Consider the following 17,516-nt stretch of genomic DNA (forward strand, 5'->3'; position numbering starts at 1 on the left):
CTTACAGCACACCTGCTCCTTTAGAACAGGTGGATGATGTGCTGAAGGAATGAAGTGAGGGAACATGACCCAAAAGGAACCAAAGGGAGGGTGAAAGTGAAGAAATGAAGCGACGCCTCTCTAGATGAGTCATTCATTACAGACCAATTAAATGCTTTGCCTTTGTGTTTGTACGCATGGGGAAATCATTTGCTTTGTTGCATCAGATGTTGGTCTTTTCTTGTTATATTTTATTTATCAACTTTGTCATTATTTCCCCTTACAGCAAGAGGGTCTTTGGTTTAAGGTCTCTTAGCTGGATCAGGAGGTCTTTCTGTGTGTAGTTTGTACTGTATGTTCTCCCTCTGTCAGTCTGGATTTACTCTGGTTTCTTCCCACAGTCCAAAGACATGCAAGTAAGGTAAATTGGAGATGCCAAATTGTGGTTGTATGTCAGGATTGTAGTAAGGGCAGAACACAAGTGAACACTTAACAGGTTTATTAAACAATAACAGAAAGCAAATCCCACGAGGGGGGAGAAGGCAATAAACAATCAGGCTTACAGGATAACAATAAACTAGACTGCACTTGATATGATTTTATTTGACTACTACACTCACGTGGAACGACACTCCACATAAACAGGAAAAGTGCAAAACAAACGAGCACAGGACAGTAAACACAAGGACATTAAATAAGGGAGCAAATCAAGAGGGCAGGTGACATGAATCAAACAATAATAGGATAATAAAAGGGGAGATAAGTGGGCAGGGTCAGAGATGAGACAGGGAAAGCACATGGCCTGATAAACAAAGCCACGTGCCTTCACACAAAACATGGTACTGTGACATTTCAACAAATTATGTGCCATTTTGTGTTAAAATAAATAAAAGTGACAACATAAGTTGTGTTTAAAGTTTCAATAACAACACAGAGATGTTTTGCATTTAGTGTGTTGTCCCAAAAATACCACTGATTGTGTTGTTTTTAACATATCTGTTTTTATGGAGAGTGTACACCAAAGCGTTTAAACATGGCTAAAAACGCCACGAGGATGCCAATTGTGGGTGCTTTCCAGCATTTCTTCAGCTGGGTGCTTTAGTTGCTATGATGCTTCTTTTTTGCTTATTAGTCGTTGTAAAATGCGCCGGTTGATTGTTGTGGTATTTGCCCACCTCTCATCCACTGTGATTGGACGGCTGATTAAAAAGTGACATTGAAGAGCTGAGAGTTTCACCCAAAGTTTTGCAAACATTTTTTGCATTTTTTAAAAGCGTGGCAACAAAAACGCCGCCTGCAGGCTTAAATGTCTTGATGTACATACCCCCTTAGGGGGCGTGCACATCAAAGCTTTTATGCCCGCGGCCGGCTCATGGTTTCAATTGATTGAGCGTTTTTCAAATAAGCCAACAGCTAGCGGTTTTCTTTCGCGCTCAGTGCTGAAAGCCGAGAGTTGAAAAATATTCAACTTTGGGTGAAAAGCTCCGCTCCTCAATATAAGTTCAGCGTTCCAATCACAGTGGAGGAGGGCTGGAACATTACCACAGCAACCAACCGGCTCACAGCTCACGTATCACAGCTACCAAAGCGCTCAGCTGAAAATACAGCTGCCATTCGGCGTCCTCCAGACGTTTTCAACCGCATTTAATAGTTTTGGTGTGCACAACCCCTTAGGAAAACGCCTGGAGAACAGCTTTATTTCAGCCGACTGCCAGCTTTCTTCAGCTGAGCGCTTTGGTTGCTGTGCTATTTCTGCTTTGTTTATCAGTCGCCGGTTGGTTGCCCCGCCCCTCCTTCACTGTGATTGGACAGATGTGTGAGAATTTTATGCACAGAAAAACGCCATGCACTTAAAAAAATTAACTTTCACGTTTGCCAATTTTACTTAATTCTTACATGTTGTGGTAACTAAAAAAACATCAATTTAACAATTTGAACTTAATTTAATCTAGTACATTCAACAAAAAATGTGTCTTGTCAGCTTTAATTAAAAATGATTTGTTCAGCCAACATAACATTGTTGCATAAAAGTAACAGATTAATAAAACCAATACAGACTTGTATCTCATTGGCTGAGGTTTTTGCAGTGTTGTTATGGGTATTTGTTGTTCTGGCATCCTCTTGGAGAAGTGTAGCACCATTACAGGTACGTGAGTAATAAATGGCCAAATATGAGTCAATCAACTTGTTCTGATATGTTTTAGAAAAAAATTAACAAACAAACGGTTTGGTTTGGAATGTAACATTGCATTTCAAATATGTTTGTATGTTTGTGATTCGTTTGATAAACTGTAATAAAAAAGGTCTATATGATTGATTCGGTGTTATGGAATTAAATTCTAATTAAAAGGGTTTAAGTTTATAAAATGGAATTATTCAAATTTTGTGTCATTAATTACATTTTTCATGTACAGTTAACTACATTTTTATTTGTTGACTCTACTAAGGTTTGTTAAGTTTACTTAAACTTCTTTTGTAAAATGAACTAAATAATTTGTTTGTTGAGATTACTTTAAAAACAAATTGCGTGGAACCTGTTGACAATATTTTTAATTAAACCCAACATTTCATTTTTTTGATTGTGCTTCCATTGAAAACAATTTAAAAAATATGCCGGCCACGGGCGTAAAAGCTTTGGTGTGCACGCCCCCTTACATAAAACCTACAAAACATAAAACCAACAAAATAACCATATTTTTCTACAAAAACACAAAGAGGTCAGAAGAGAAGTCATTATTGCTATTGTTGAATCGTGCTGTTTAAACAAACAGAGCCACGTAGGCACCATAATATTTACATTTTCTGATCATATCACGAATAGATTACTTATAGTTGTTTCTGCACTATAAATGAGATAAGAGAAATATTTTAATAATGGCAGTTACACACCTAACCTTTAATGTGGTAATAGGATAACCGATATAATGCAATTCATTTCTAAGTGGCTGGCTCAGGCATTCACATTTCCGCATGTGCTATTGAATCACATTAAATAGAAAAATAGCGGAGAATGTTAAATGCATGAAGTATGTAACAAAACTTGTCATTAATGCATCACAATAACATTAAATGATAAACATTATAGTATAACTGATGCACTGTAAGTTGTTTTTGATAAAATCATCTGCTAAATGGATAAATGTAACTGAGATTTAGGAGAACATTATTTTTTTTCATAAAAAGATGAGGAATACAGAGTAAAAAGTTTTCATTGTGCCTTTTTATTTCATCACAATGCTGCAGAAGACACCGGTTTGTCCCCTTTTATGTCAATAAAAAGTCAGAGCAAAGGATAAATAAGCACTGGATACACCACACACACACACAGAGTAAGTGTACAATATGTGTGTATGAGCACGGGTGACTGTGTGCAAGTGCGTAAGTGTGCGCGTAATAAAGCAGCCGGTATTAATCATCTCCTCTCTTTGACACGTGAGAACCGGGTGAGCCGGCGTCAGAGCTGTGAGGAGATAAAGCGTGATGTCATTGCCCCCCTCCCCACCTGCTCTGAGCCACCAAGCTAACTGAACCACAGGAATTTCACTGATAAGAATGTCTAGTGTGTAATGTAATAAACAAACTAATGATCTCATTTTCCTGCCTATAGTTTATGACAATATGGCAGTATAGGTTGAACAGAAGGCTATAATGACTGCCGGATTTTCCTTGTGCACGTGTCCCTTACTAAGATGTGGAATCTCCCTGTTTGCTCTGTATAATAGGATTATTAGGATGGAGGTTAGGAGACTTACCCCGTGTAATGACATTAACATAGAGCTCTGGCCCTTTGGTTCCAACGGTGAGTGTTTCAGCGTAGAGCCAATTTGTTAAACCTTTCTCACACACACACTTGAGGTAAACAGCATGTTATGTTGAGGTCAGCTGTGAAACATACAAAAATTGTGAACAAAAAGAGAAATAAGAAATGCAAAATGAATATGTTTCTGTTAGTCATCGTCCAGATTTTGCAAGGAGAAACAGAGAGCCTAAAAGTTAATCTTAATTAAAAACACAAACACTCTGCTGTGTGTCTTTGTTAAATTTCACAAAATCAAGTGTTTTGTACAATGACTATTCTCCACAGAATTTCCTGTCTTTCATCTTTACTATCAGGAAGGGTTGTGTCTAATGTCTTATTATTTTCTCCTTACACCCTCTTGATTCGGTGGGATACTCTCATGTGCACATACTGCCGCCCTCCCTCAGTCTTCCTCCTTTTCTTTCCCTTATCTCAGCAGTGCACCTGCATAACAAAGAAATTTTCCATACATTTCTTCCCCACATGAGTCTGTTTTTCTTTTCCACATACAAACACACACAAGCTCGAAAACAGGGGTACTTTCCAGCTTTCTCAATCAGTATAATATAGAGAGACACAGAGTGACACACAGGTGCATATTCAGGCTACATTACGGAGGGGGAAATACGTCAACGTGCTGCTCGAATAACAAAAGACAGAGCTTGTGCAAATAAGCAAGGAGTAAAAGAAACAGGAATGGGAAACGTTGCCTGATGTAATCTATTACAGAGAATCTCAATCAGCTTTCAAATAGTAACTGTGCATTTTCTGAGGAGACTGCATCATGCTATTCATTATTATATACACTCACCTAAAGGATTATTAGGAACATCATACTAATACTGTGATTGACCCCCTTTCGCCTCAGAACTGCTTTAATTCTACGTGGCATTGATTCAACAAGGTGCTGAAAGCATTCTTTAGAAATGTTGGCCCATATTAATAGGATAGCATCTTGCAGTTGATGGAGATTTGTGGGATGCACATCCAGGGCACGAAGCTCCCATTCCACCACATCCCAAAGATTCTCTATTGGGTTGAGATCTGGTGACACTGGGGGCCATTTTAATACAGTGAACTCTTTGTCATGTTCAAGAAACCAATTTGAAATGATTCGTGCTTTGCGACATGTTGCATTATCCTGCTGGAAGTAGCCATCAGAGGATGGGTACATGGTGGTCATAAAGGGATGGACATGGTCAGAAACAATGCTCAGGTAGGCCGTAGCATGTAAACGATGCCCAATTGGCACTAAGGGGCCTAAAGTGTCCCAAGAAAACATCCCCCACACTATTACACCACCACCACCAGCCTGCACAGTGGTAACAAGGCATGATGGATCCATGTTCTCATTCTGTTGACGCCAAACTCTGACTCTACCATCTGAATGCCTCAACAGAAATCAAGACTCATCAGACCAGGCAACATTTTTCCAGTCTTCAACTGTACAATTTTGGTGAGCTTGTGCAAATTGTAGCCTCTTTTTCCTATTTGTAGTGGAGATGAGTGGTACCCGGTGGGGTTTTCTGCTGTTGTAGCCCATCCGCCTCAAGGTTGTGCGTGTTGTGGCTTCATAAATGCTTTGCTGCATACCTCGGTTGTAACGAGTGATTATTTCAGTCAAAGTTGCTCTTCTATCAGCTTGAATCAGTCGGCTCATTCTCATCTGACCTCTAGCACCAACAAGGCATTTTCGCCGACAGGACTGCCACATACTGGATGTTTTTCCCTTTTCACACCATTCTTTGTAAACCCTAGAAATGGTTGTGCGTGAAAATCCCAGTAACTGAGCAGATCGTGAAATACTCAGACGGCCTGTCTGGCACCAGCAACCATGCCACGCTCAAAATTGCTTAAATCACATTTCTTTCCCATTCTGACACCCCTAAATGCATTAAAGCAACTGCCATGTGATTGGTTGATTAGATAATTGCATTAATGAGAAATTGAACAGGTGTTCCTAATATTCATTTAGGTGAGTGTATATTCAGCCTGGTCTCACTGGTAATATGTAGTATTAATACGTAACTTCCAAAAAAAAAACAGACTACTTTTTTGTTCCTCTACATACATTTTGAAGCGTACAATGTAGACGGATTTGCAACATTTAATCATAGCATTATTACTTTTTTACAAATACAAAACGTAAAACATTTACAAATCTTTCATGTCATAAAGATTGTTGCATAATTTCCCTTTAACTATTTTATTAGCTCGTGTAGCAGGAGCAGCGCTGAAGCAGCAGTGCTGTGATCATTTCGGCGTCGGCTCTATTTTTGCTGCACTGCTCACGCTCAGTTCAAGTGATAGTGCATTGTTTACGGTTTAAATGGTCGTGGATTGATGCGAAAAAGTGTCATTTTACCATAAAATCATGAATGTGATGCCAAGTGTATTTTAAACAGTCATGACTGAGCAATTTAAAATAAATTAATGAAATATTTTAAATCATGTTTATGATGTCTATAATTGTGTCTATATATCTATCATTACACAGACCAGAACAGCACGAAAACAATGTGGATTTAATAAATTACAGTTATATAAATTACACTGACCATCAAAAGGTGTATTGAAGAGGTTTTGCTTATAAATGCATGTAAAGTAATGTGAACTTGAGATTTTTATACTGTTATTAAACTGCACAGTAAAACGCAGCCGGTGTGAAAGCCGATGGCAAAAGTACATTGACTGAAAGACGGCAATGTCCCAAATCTGTGACGTAACATGCAAGAGCCAATGAGCGTTTGATATTACTGCCATAAAGCAATGTGTCATAAAGCTTCTGGCGCAATATTTAAATTAAAATTCATAACGAATGTGAGATTTAATGTTTACGGTCACTGATGAGAACTGGAATCAATATTGCTGAATAAAGGACTGAATTTGGATCTGTTCCTCACAATCACATAAATTCCAAAGATGTGGATTACAGAACATTAATAAAATTATCATCTTTTGTGAATTTATGTTGTGTTTTGGTGTAATAATTGCTGCATAGTAGAAAACGACTTTTGTGTGTCATGGCAAACAAACGAAATATTAAAGTATGATTGAGGTTGACCGGATGCAAATTTAGATCGTATTGAAAATAATAATAATAATAAAAATAATCAGCTTTTTAAAGTAAGATTTGTTCATTGGTTTTTTAAGGGATTGTGCATTCTCTTGTAGACACAATCTCTTTCAAATAATGGATTTTTTTTCTTTTAATTCCTTATGTGCAGGTTGTATTAAATTTCACAAAAAATAGACCAGTGAAACATTTATAATTTTAATAATCAGTCTGGTCTTACAAGAATTCACACATATTTTACTAGTTGGCTAATTTGTATGAATTTGTGCGAGGTTAATTGTGTAAAAACATACGATTATCATAAAAAAACAATAACGAAACCTCACCCTTAACCCCGCCCCTAGCCCCAATGTCGTAAAAATGGTAAAAAAAAAGTATGAAAGTGGTCACACAAATTAATCCGAATTAGCCACCTCGTAAAATACCTACAAATTGCCATGAGAAAGCATTGTAATAATGCATCACTCATACAATGCCTTTGATATGCTTTCTTTGAGATGAGTTTGCTGTTGTTGAAGTCAAGCGGACAGACACTCTTCTTGGCCCAATGGGAGATACATTAAGTCATGCTTACAGTGTTTAAGAGACAGTCATTAATTAAAGACAGACTCAGATGAGCTTTAATTCTTATTGCAATGCGTAAGAGCAAGACTTTTGGGAATTGACCATTGACTACTGGGAAATCTTTCCGACAGAGTTAATTATGGTTTACAGAGTGACTTATAGTTAAAAGAGCTCAACAGCCTATGGGAATTACTGGTAAATGTGAATGTTTAGTACTTGAATTCTTTGAATTCTTGATTGTGATCGGTCAGTTGCGGCACTGTAATAATAAGCTATGCAAGTCGGATAAGCCTTAATCACGTAAAGGCAAAATACAAAGCTTATCATCAGAATTGTTTTCGAAAATTTTATCCCTGCAGCCCTGAAAACATTCAAACACAAAACACTCGAAGTAAACAACCTCCCATGCTTGTTCAGTACTAGAACTGTATGTGCTGAATTCAAGGAACCTGTGTTTGGTGGTGGATGTGTGCGGTGGGTATTTATAAGTGGCTTAAGTATGCGTTGTCCAGTTGGTGTCTCACTCATTTGGCTAACTGTGAACAGCAGCCCAAATATCTTCAGAACACATTAGCAAAAGTGTTTGAACAGGTACAGTAAATACAACTTTACCCTGACTATAAACACATGTCAGGCATTGTGAATGTGAAAATAAAAGCAGTACAAATGTCATAGTTTTGATAATCTTTGAAAAAAAATTCAGTTACATGGCGTGTCAAAAGTCTGCAAGCAAAACATGCTTATTTAATGCTGCAGTGTGGTAAACATGGTAAACAATTCTTCTGTCAGAAATAGAAGATGGTAGATGTAAATATACATTGAAAATAAGTTGTGGTATATGGTATTCACATCTGCATGTCTTTAAAATACAAGAACATGTCTTTTTATAAACCCTTTTAATCTGAGCATAAAGGATGAAAAACAATACAGAAAACATAAATGAAAGATGGAGAGATGGGCAAAACCGGTGGGCAATGTGCAAGAACGGGTTGTGTATGCCCACCATGAGAGTGTGTCTTGAAAGATGCTCTGGATAATATCAGCAGCCATTCAATGTACTGTAAGTTTATGCATTAAACAACAATCTTATGATAAAACATATTACAATATAAATACTCTTAAATGTTCTCACTTGAAAAACTAAAGTTGATATCATAGTATTTTATACAGTACATTAGAAATATCTGTTGAAAAGTCATCAACCCAGAATTCAATAAATACAGAAAATAATAGCATTCTTGATAAGTTAAATTGAGTATTACTTGTTGAACCTTTTTAAAGGAAAACATATCTAATTTCTTTCTATCAACAGATTTTAGTAGTAGAAGGAAAATTTTGAATTAAATATTAGTATTAAAGCAACAATTGCAGTGCTTCACTATAAGATTCAAAGAGCTTAAAAAACGTATGATTGCATGGGAATTTGATCTCAGTCCTATGATCTCCTCTATAGATAACGACATACACATCATGCATCAATTGCAAAATTACAAGCTAAGCTAACCCTTAAAATTATGGAGTGCCACAAGGATCTATTTTAGGTCCTCTGCAATTTTCAATATACATGCCACCAATTGATAATATCATTAGAAAACAGGGGAATAGTTTCCATTATTATATTGATGATACTCAATTTTGTATTCCAACAAGACATGATGAAGTTTGTAAAGACAGATAACCACTTATTTTATTCTATATCATTCAGAAAAAAAGAGATACTACTTATTGGATCTGTACACAAGCCCCCAGTTTCAAAGACAATGCTTAAGGTAGTCCTAGACTAAAACACTTGCACATACAAATCTTAAAATATGCCAAGGCCATTGTTTTGTCACACCATACACCAGTAAAAAATGTTACCCATGTTTCTTAAAAATCCTTAAACGTCTTTATTTGACTAAGACCTAGTCCTGGCTTTAGGTAAGCCTTGTCTGAAAAACCAGGCCAAAATCTTTTCGATTTCAGTTTTCATCCAGAAAGATCTACAAAAAGAACTCTGTCCTATAAAGTATAAAAATATCACCAAGCTACAGAATCTATCATCTGTTTCTGATGGAGTAAAGCTAGTATAAATATATGTATTACTTCTAAACGGGATTATTGCAATGTGCTAATAGGTGGTTATCCAGCATCCTTAACAAACAAGCACAGTCCAAAATGCAGCTGCTAGCGTTTTTACCTTAACCCAAAATATGATCACATAGCTCCAATTTATCACACACTGGTTAACTGTTCAGTTTTGTATTAAAGGTGCTCTAAGCGAATTCACACGTTTTAGACCATAAAACATGTTTTGTTACATACAGCAAACATCTCCTCACTATCTGCTTGCTGCCTGTCCGCTGGTCAAACTGTAAAAAACGTGATCTCTGTAGACAGCCCAGGCTCCACAAACTGCAATAAAAACAAAGTGGCCAAACTTACAAACAGAAACCATAACAAAGTGTTCCAGCCAATAAACGACAAGAAGGATTTGAGGGTTGGGCGCGTTCATGAAAGCATGGAAGGGAAGGGGAGGGGAGGAGTTAGCTATGCTCCGTTTGTTTGAAAACAGTTCAAACATCAACAAAAAGTGACATCACACAGATAAGCTTAGAACGCCTTTAATTAGTAGATATTGCCGCTTACATATAAAGCCCAAAATTGTTAAGCTCCTAAACTTCTATCAGACTACATATCATCAGCTCCTATGACAGCAAAGTCCACTAAAGGAGGTGTTTTTGCACATGGGTCTTAAATGTGAAATAAACCTCCTCATAATGTTTGAGCTCAGACACATTCTACAAGTTCAAAGTCCAATATTTACATAATGTATCTCTTAACCATGTACTGTAATAACATCATATCAAGTGCAAATGTTTATATGTTGCTTTTAAAGTTTATGAAGAGCAACTATGCTAATTATTTTCCCTTTGGTTTCTGTTTTCACCTCTGGATGCCCATCCCCAAGGAACTACGGATTATGCCAGCTGCAGTTTGGATCCAGCCTTAAGATGATTTTAGACAACCCAACAACTGTGAATAACGTGTGATGTCAACCCACGCCAGAACTTCAGATGACATCTACTTGGAATCAACGTACAAAAGTGTATCATGCTCATTATGATCATTACATGTAATCACAATTATAATCATGTGCAACTTCTTTTTTCCTACATGAACTTCTTCAGTTAAGACATTACTTTGGCACAGTCACTTCTGATAACATTACTAATATACATGTAGTAAGAAGCATGCATTATCTGTAAAGATGCTTTAAAGAAAAATAGTGTGAAAAGCACTATACAAGTACTGCACTGTATATTCAAATGTGAATTGAATTGGTCCTAATGAATAAGTTGTACATTAGCATTGCCAAGTAGACAAATGCGCACATGGAATGCATTAAATGATTAGTACACTTTCTTATAAAAATTTCCTGATAATTTACTCACCCGGCATGGCATTCAAGCATGTTTATGTCTTTCTTTCCTCAGTCGAAAAGAAATTTAAAAAAAAAAAAAACATTCTAGGATTTTTCTCCATATAGTGGACTTTAGTGGACCTCAATGGTTTATATGTCCAAATTGCATCTTAATCAAGGTATCGGAGTCTTATCTAATGAAATGATCGTCATTTTGCGCAACAACAAAAAAACTTTTAGCCGCAACTTATCGTCTTGCACTACGCGGGTGCGTGACTTTACGTATTACGTTATCACATCAAACGTTCACATGAATAGTGAAGATGGAGGATCAATCAGATGTATTTGTATGTGGAATGATGCTAATTATTGTCTTTGTGTCAGTTTATTGTTTAAAATGGTTCGTACGTGTGCGTTTTAAATATGCCATGCGTAACCTTTCGACATTGTTACATAATATGTAAGGTCACGCACGCGCATTCGCTAGATAAGACCCTCATGCCTCGGTTAGAATTGTTTAGATCCCTTAGAAGCAGCATTGAAACTGCATTTGGACCTTCAAACCATTGGGGTCAATTGAAGTTCACTATACTGTATGGAGAAAAATCCTGAAATGTCTTTCTCACACGGGCGTCGGAAGCAATGAAAAGTGGGTGGGTCCCCAAGTAACCCAATTTCTGTATCCAGTGACATTAAAGGACAAGTTCGGTATTTTACACTCAAATCCCTGCTTCTAGACTGTTTATGATGAAACAGAACGGTTTTGGCTGGAATTTGGACATATGATGCTGGCCCGAGAATTTTCGGTTTCTGTTGTATCACCCACTACCTCTACAATGGGTGTATAGGTGCACTGGAACAATCCTTCCTAAAATGCATCAAACTTTTGTCTACAAAGACGCGAAACTCACAGAGTGTTCACTGATATGCTCACACAAAAATCGCTGCAAAAGATGCCCTCCAACAGCTGTTCTACCATTCGATGTAAACTTGTGGACCTATTTTTCCAAACGCCTCACACCCGTATATTCTTCCGTTAATAATAATAATAGACACTCCAGCCCAGTTGGTGGTGATAATCCACCTTTGCCAATTGCAAGAATACAAAAAACTCAATTTCCGTTCCCGGCGGCTGAGTAATACCGTACCTCACAGCACATATAATGCAAGTCAATGTAGTCGGACAAAAACTACAATAAAACCTGTTGGAAAGCATCTTTTCACCGATTTTTGTGTGAGTGTAATAGTGAGTACAAATAATTTATGTTGTGCATTTTCTTGATAATACTTTTAAATGTTAATTTTCTAATACTTTGAAATGTTAATTTTCTAATACTTTGAAATACTGTTAACTTTCTTATTTGTGTTTTGTCAAAATAAAAAAAGAGTGTTATATGCATTTAGTAAATGAGCGTGGGAAACCTGCAATATGACGTCACTGCACGTCTTAGTAGGGGGCGCGCGACCGTGATGTGCTTCATTCTAAGTAAAGACCACGAGAGAAGGAAGCCATCATTTCAGCGTTTGTGTTTATTAAGATTTTAATATCATTTTCCATACAACCTTACTGCAGGTAAATGCAACACATAGTGCACACAACACGTTTACGTTCTGGTACAAACTGTTTAATGCGAGACTGATGAGTTGTGTGTGTTTAACGCAGTTGTTTAACTATATAAATAGTGCGTGATGAGTTTGTCATGTTGAGCACATGGTTAACACAAGTGCTTCGTGATTAGCGCGAAAGTCAGACCCATAACTGGTTAAACTAAAGTATAAATACTTTTCGAGTCTATAAGATAATATTGAGTGTCATAAATGATCTCTAATTTACATATGTGGTGGTTTATTATGCGATGTGTTATGCTTTACATAGTTTAAAGCAACACTATGTAGTTTTTTACCTTTAAATAATGTCTCTAAAATTATTTCAGTGATAGAACAACCTTTAACTGGACAAATTGTACTGCTGCTGCAACCTGAGCAGCCTCCTAGCTGCTACAAGCACACTCTGAAAGTGGCGGTGGAGGGTAGAACACACAGCCCCTCCCCCTGCCTGCAGAAGAGTGTCTGATACTAGGCACTGTTGCGCTTTTCAACCACATGGGGGAGCTGTAAGTCATTTTTACATGGAAACTACATAGTGTTGCTTTAAAAGCAAATTTCATGCCTTATTCAATTTAATATATCATCTAACGAACTGAGTAACATGTTATCAACTGAGAATATGCATTGAATTCTAAATGTATTTTACATAATCATTCTCCTGCTATCATGTAGATAAAGGATATGCAAATGTTTATTGTTGTTAATGTTTACATTCAGACATTACTATGCAAAATTCATATGTGTTCAGACAATGTTAGTGTTGTAAATGCTGGATATGCAAAAGTTTAAGGCTGTAAATGTTTACACTTAGACATTACTATGCAAAACACATATGTGTGCTGACAATGTTAGTGTTGTAAATGCTGAATAGGTTTAAGGTTGCAAATGTTTACATTCAGACATTACTTTGCAAAATTCATATGTGTGCTGACCATGTAGTGTTGTAAATGCTGGACATGCAAAATGTTTAAAGTTGTTAATGTTTACCCTTAGACATTACTATGCAAAAGTCATATGTGTGTTGACCATGTAGTGTCCTGAATAGTTGTAATATGAATATATTTTTAGTGTGTTTCATTCTTAGTAAAGACCACGAGAGAAGGAAGCCATCATTTCAGCGTTTGTGATTAAGATTTTAATAACATTTTCCATACTCCTTTGTAAGAGTACTACATGAGCATATCAGTGAACACCCCTGACCACTCGATAAGTTTCACGTCTTTGTAAATGAAAGTTTAATGCATTTTAGGAAGGATTATTCCAGTGCACCTATACAGCCATTATAGAGGTGGGAGATGATACAACAAACACCCGAAAATTCTCAGGCGAGCATCATATGTCCAAATTTCAGTCAAAACCGTTCTGTTTCATCAGAAACAATCTGAAAACAGGGCTTTAGGTGTAAAATACCAAACTTGTCCTTTAAGTGACAAAAGACCGAACGACTCGGAGCCAAAGACTCAAAAGATGAACGAATCAAATCTATATCCGCTCTGGACTGCATAGCCTTATATTGGAAAGATCAAATGCCTCAAGTCCAAAACTTAAGACATGAACTAATCAATTCTGTTTCCGGACGGCATACACAGCCTGTTTTGTACATGAGGACTGACTTAGGAGGTAAGCTATTCGTTTCAGTCTCTTGTATGTAAATGTCAAGAAATAATGAAATAAGCATTTTTATTTCTCATAACTTGTTAGAAATGTCATAATTGTTTGCATAAGTGGTCATTCTGGGGGAATTTGTAAAATAACACGTAATCATATTCAAATGAACCAAAAAAACAAAATGACTCAAAAAAGATTAGTTCATTTTGATGAAAGAGATTCAAAGATCCAAATCAGAAAAATGATCTGAACTTCCCATCACTAGTGAACTCTCTCTTTAATAGTTACTTATCTAATAGTTACATTAATTATAACTTCCTAACTGCTGGCGTTTATGACTGACCAGCAGCATAGCAATACTCACCATTGGAATATGTCTTCACGTGTGTGTTTATGGGCATTTTACAATAGTTTTAAACACAGCTCATCCACTTTTCAGCATATAATAAATTATGCTTTAATAAATATATATATATAAGAAAATATATAATAAATAGAGGTGGAGGAAAATCGTTTCTTGGATGCATCGCGATGCAGGAGGTGGACGATTCTGAATCACAAATATCAAAAATCGATTTTCTGAAAAATGTTTTCTAATAAAGTATTATTGATGAAATGCAAAAGGCGGAACTCTGAAGCGTGGAAGTGCAGCACCCGGACAGGCGTTCACATAAAAAGCAGAGACGCAATTCAAAGCGCGAAATATGAACACACTCCTCATTAAAAGCTGACGTGTGGAAATTTTTTGGCTTCTTTTGAAGGCGTAAATGAGCTAGACAAGAGCCACACTATTTGTAGGTTATGTCAAACAAAACTAAAATATTTCGGAAACACGACAAACATGAGAAACCATATTACACGTTTCCACCCAGAGGAGGTCTGCTAGTTCAGACACACATTTATTTTTCTGTTGGTTCTTTGCAATGTTAATAAAACATATTGGAAGTAAATTCTTCATGGGTCATTACTTGGTACTTTTAAAACAAAGTATGTAAAGAAAAAAAATGATTCAGATAATCGTAATCGTAATCGAATCGAATCGTGAGGTTCTAGAGATTCCCACCCCTAATAATAAATTAATAATCTTAATAAATTAAGTTAAATAGTTTCAACTTGTTTTATAAATTATGTCAACTCCTCACTTGTCAAAAGCTTTTTACAGCACATGCAAACAACATTTTCTGTGGGCAGAATATGATCTCTTATCCTGTCTCACGCTCTCTTATTCTCACAGAGCAAGTGATGTGAAAAGCATCAGACAGAATGGTTTTCCTGGTACTCCCCTTCGAGGCAAAGTGAATTCGCACAGCAAGGGCTGGTATAAATATTTAACCCTCCTGTTTATGGGGTCACACTGACCAGGGCTGCTGGGTTTTCACACAAGGCCACATGGCTCCTGTCATACACACTCTTTATCTCACACACATACATACACACATAAAGTGAGTCTATCTAATATCAACCCCAGAGACCTTACACAACAAACACACAAGTGAGCTGATATATTGAGCAAACACCCTCATATCTCAAACATCTGGACACACACAGGCATGCACGCACTATGACATTTAAACAAGACAGATGAAACACACACGTGCACACACAGCCTGGTGGGAAGGATTATTATGAGAGAAATGAGTGACCATGACCGCTTTTGTGTGTGTACAACACATGAGTCACAAACCAATGTGCGATTCCCCTAAATGTCATGTGAAATTGTTGTTTTGTTACCTCTTCTTTGCACCTTACATCTGATAATTACTTGCGTGTCTCATATATAAGTTAGGTATAACGACAAGGGCAAATACCATATAGTACATAAATACACACAAATAACTGGAAGGATAAATATGAGTTTACTTTACAAAGCAGACATTTGGGGACTGAACACCTTCGGTCTTATTTTAACATCCAGAGACGTGGAGACACAAATTAGGAGACGTCCACTGCATCACCAATGCATCACTGAATTTCATCATCTCTACACTCATCCACCTGACTCATGGACCACAGAAAAAATATATTTGTGGACGCAGACCACAATATATGTGCAAACATACGTGCTGACGCCAATTAAAAAAAGACTACCACTCTTTTCAGTGGGTATTAGAAGGCTTATACATCACCTTACAGTGTCATGATGACTTTTGTATTGATCGCACCTCAGGGTCCCAGTCAACTGTGACGCACCTGCTTCCCTCCACCCATACAGGTTGGTCTGATGGCGAAAGACAAACAGAGCCAGTGTTGAAGGAAAGCTAAAACAGTCTTATGTTTACTGACTGATAGCATAACGGACATACATTCCTCTATCTGTGATAAGGGAGCTCTGGATAGCAGACCGGGCTCAGAGCCAATCAGACATGCAAAGGAACTAGAATTATCTCGTGTTACTTCATGAATGCTTAAAGACCTTTAAGGGCTGCATTTAGCCACTGGAAAAGTAACTGGGCTGTGGGAGAAAACCAGATGGGGTTGGGGTGCATGATGGAAGGGAGTCTAGTGACGTTGGACAGCTTCTATACATGTAAAGTTGTGATGAAAATGAAGTAGTTAAAGTCTTTTTAAGGAAGTCACACCACTCGGTGGCCATGTTTGCAATGCCTCGGGCAAACTGTTTCAGACATGCAAGCTTAAAGTCCTATGTACTTGAAAGGGGAAGGCAGATAACTGTAATATTTCTGATCAACAATGAACTCTGACATCAACTGTACCATAACTCTTGTTTCTTAAGCTCAAATTGTGCATGAATATGTAGATTTATACTTGGGATGACTATTTTTATCTTTTCCTTTTATTACATTATATATATTTTTCCTGTCTAATCATGCTAATGTTTTTGTTTTACATTTACAGACTGTCAGAACTGGCTCAAAGGTGTAACATTAAGGTGACATCATTTCAAACCTCATTTTTATTTTACAAATTAACAAAATAAACAATAAAATTCAATTCTCAAAACTGGTTCGCTGTTCTGGCAACTGCCCTTGAGCAGTGGCGAATGAAATGCCACCCTTAAATTAAAAGCGGGACAAAATACAGGTGTACTCCTGTCATGCCCCCAAATCAACCTGTAAAAGACAAAACAAAACCAAACCACACAACTAACTCCTAACACAGACCTATAGGGAACAATAAATCTAGGATGAAGTAACAATTTAATACTGACAATAAAAGGCAAGTGACAGTTTTATCTGTTGGTCCAATCCACTTTCAATGGCTCTGGGCCTTTACACCATCTTTAATGTTGAGTGCTGCACAACTTACACACACACACAACAAACTCAGGGTTACAGGGTTTGTCAACATGAGAGAATTTAAATTAATGAGGAGCTTTAGAACGACAGCTTGTGCACATCACCACCAAATGTCTGATCACATATGGTGTCTAGTCATCACTGTGTTTCAGACTACAGGTCTATTTACATTTATAATGGGTCTGTGAGTGCTTACTGATATGTGTAACTGATAGTTAAGTG

The sequence above is a fragment of the Misgurnus anguillicaudatus genome, chromosome 17, assembly GCF_027580225.2.
Source record: "Misgurnus anguillicaudatus chromosome 17, ASM2758022v2, whole genome shotgun sequence".
Lineage (NCBI taxonomy): Eukaryota > Metazoa > Chordata > Actinopteri > Cypriniformes > Cobitidae > Misgurnus > Misgurnus anguillicaudatus.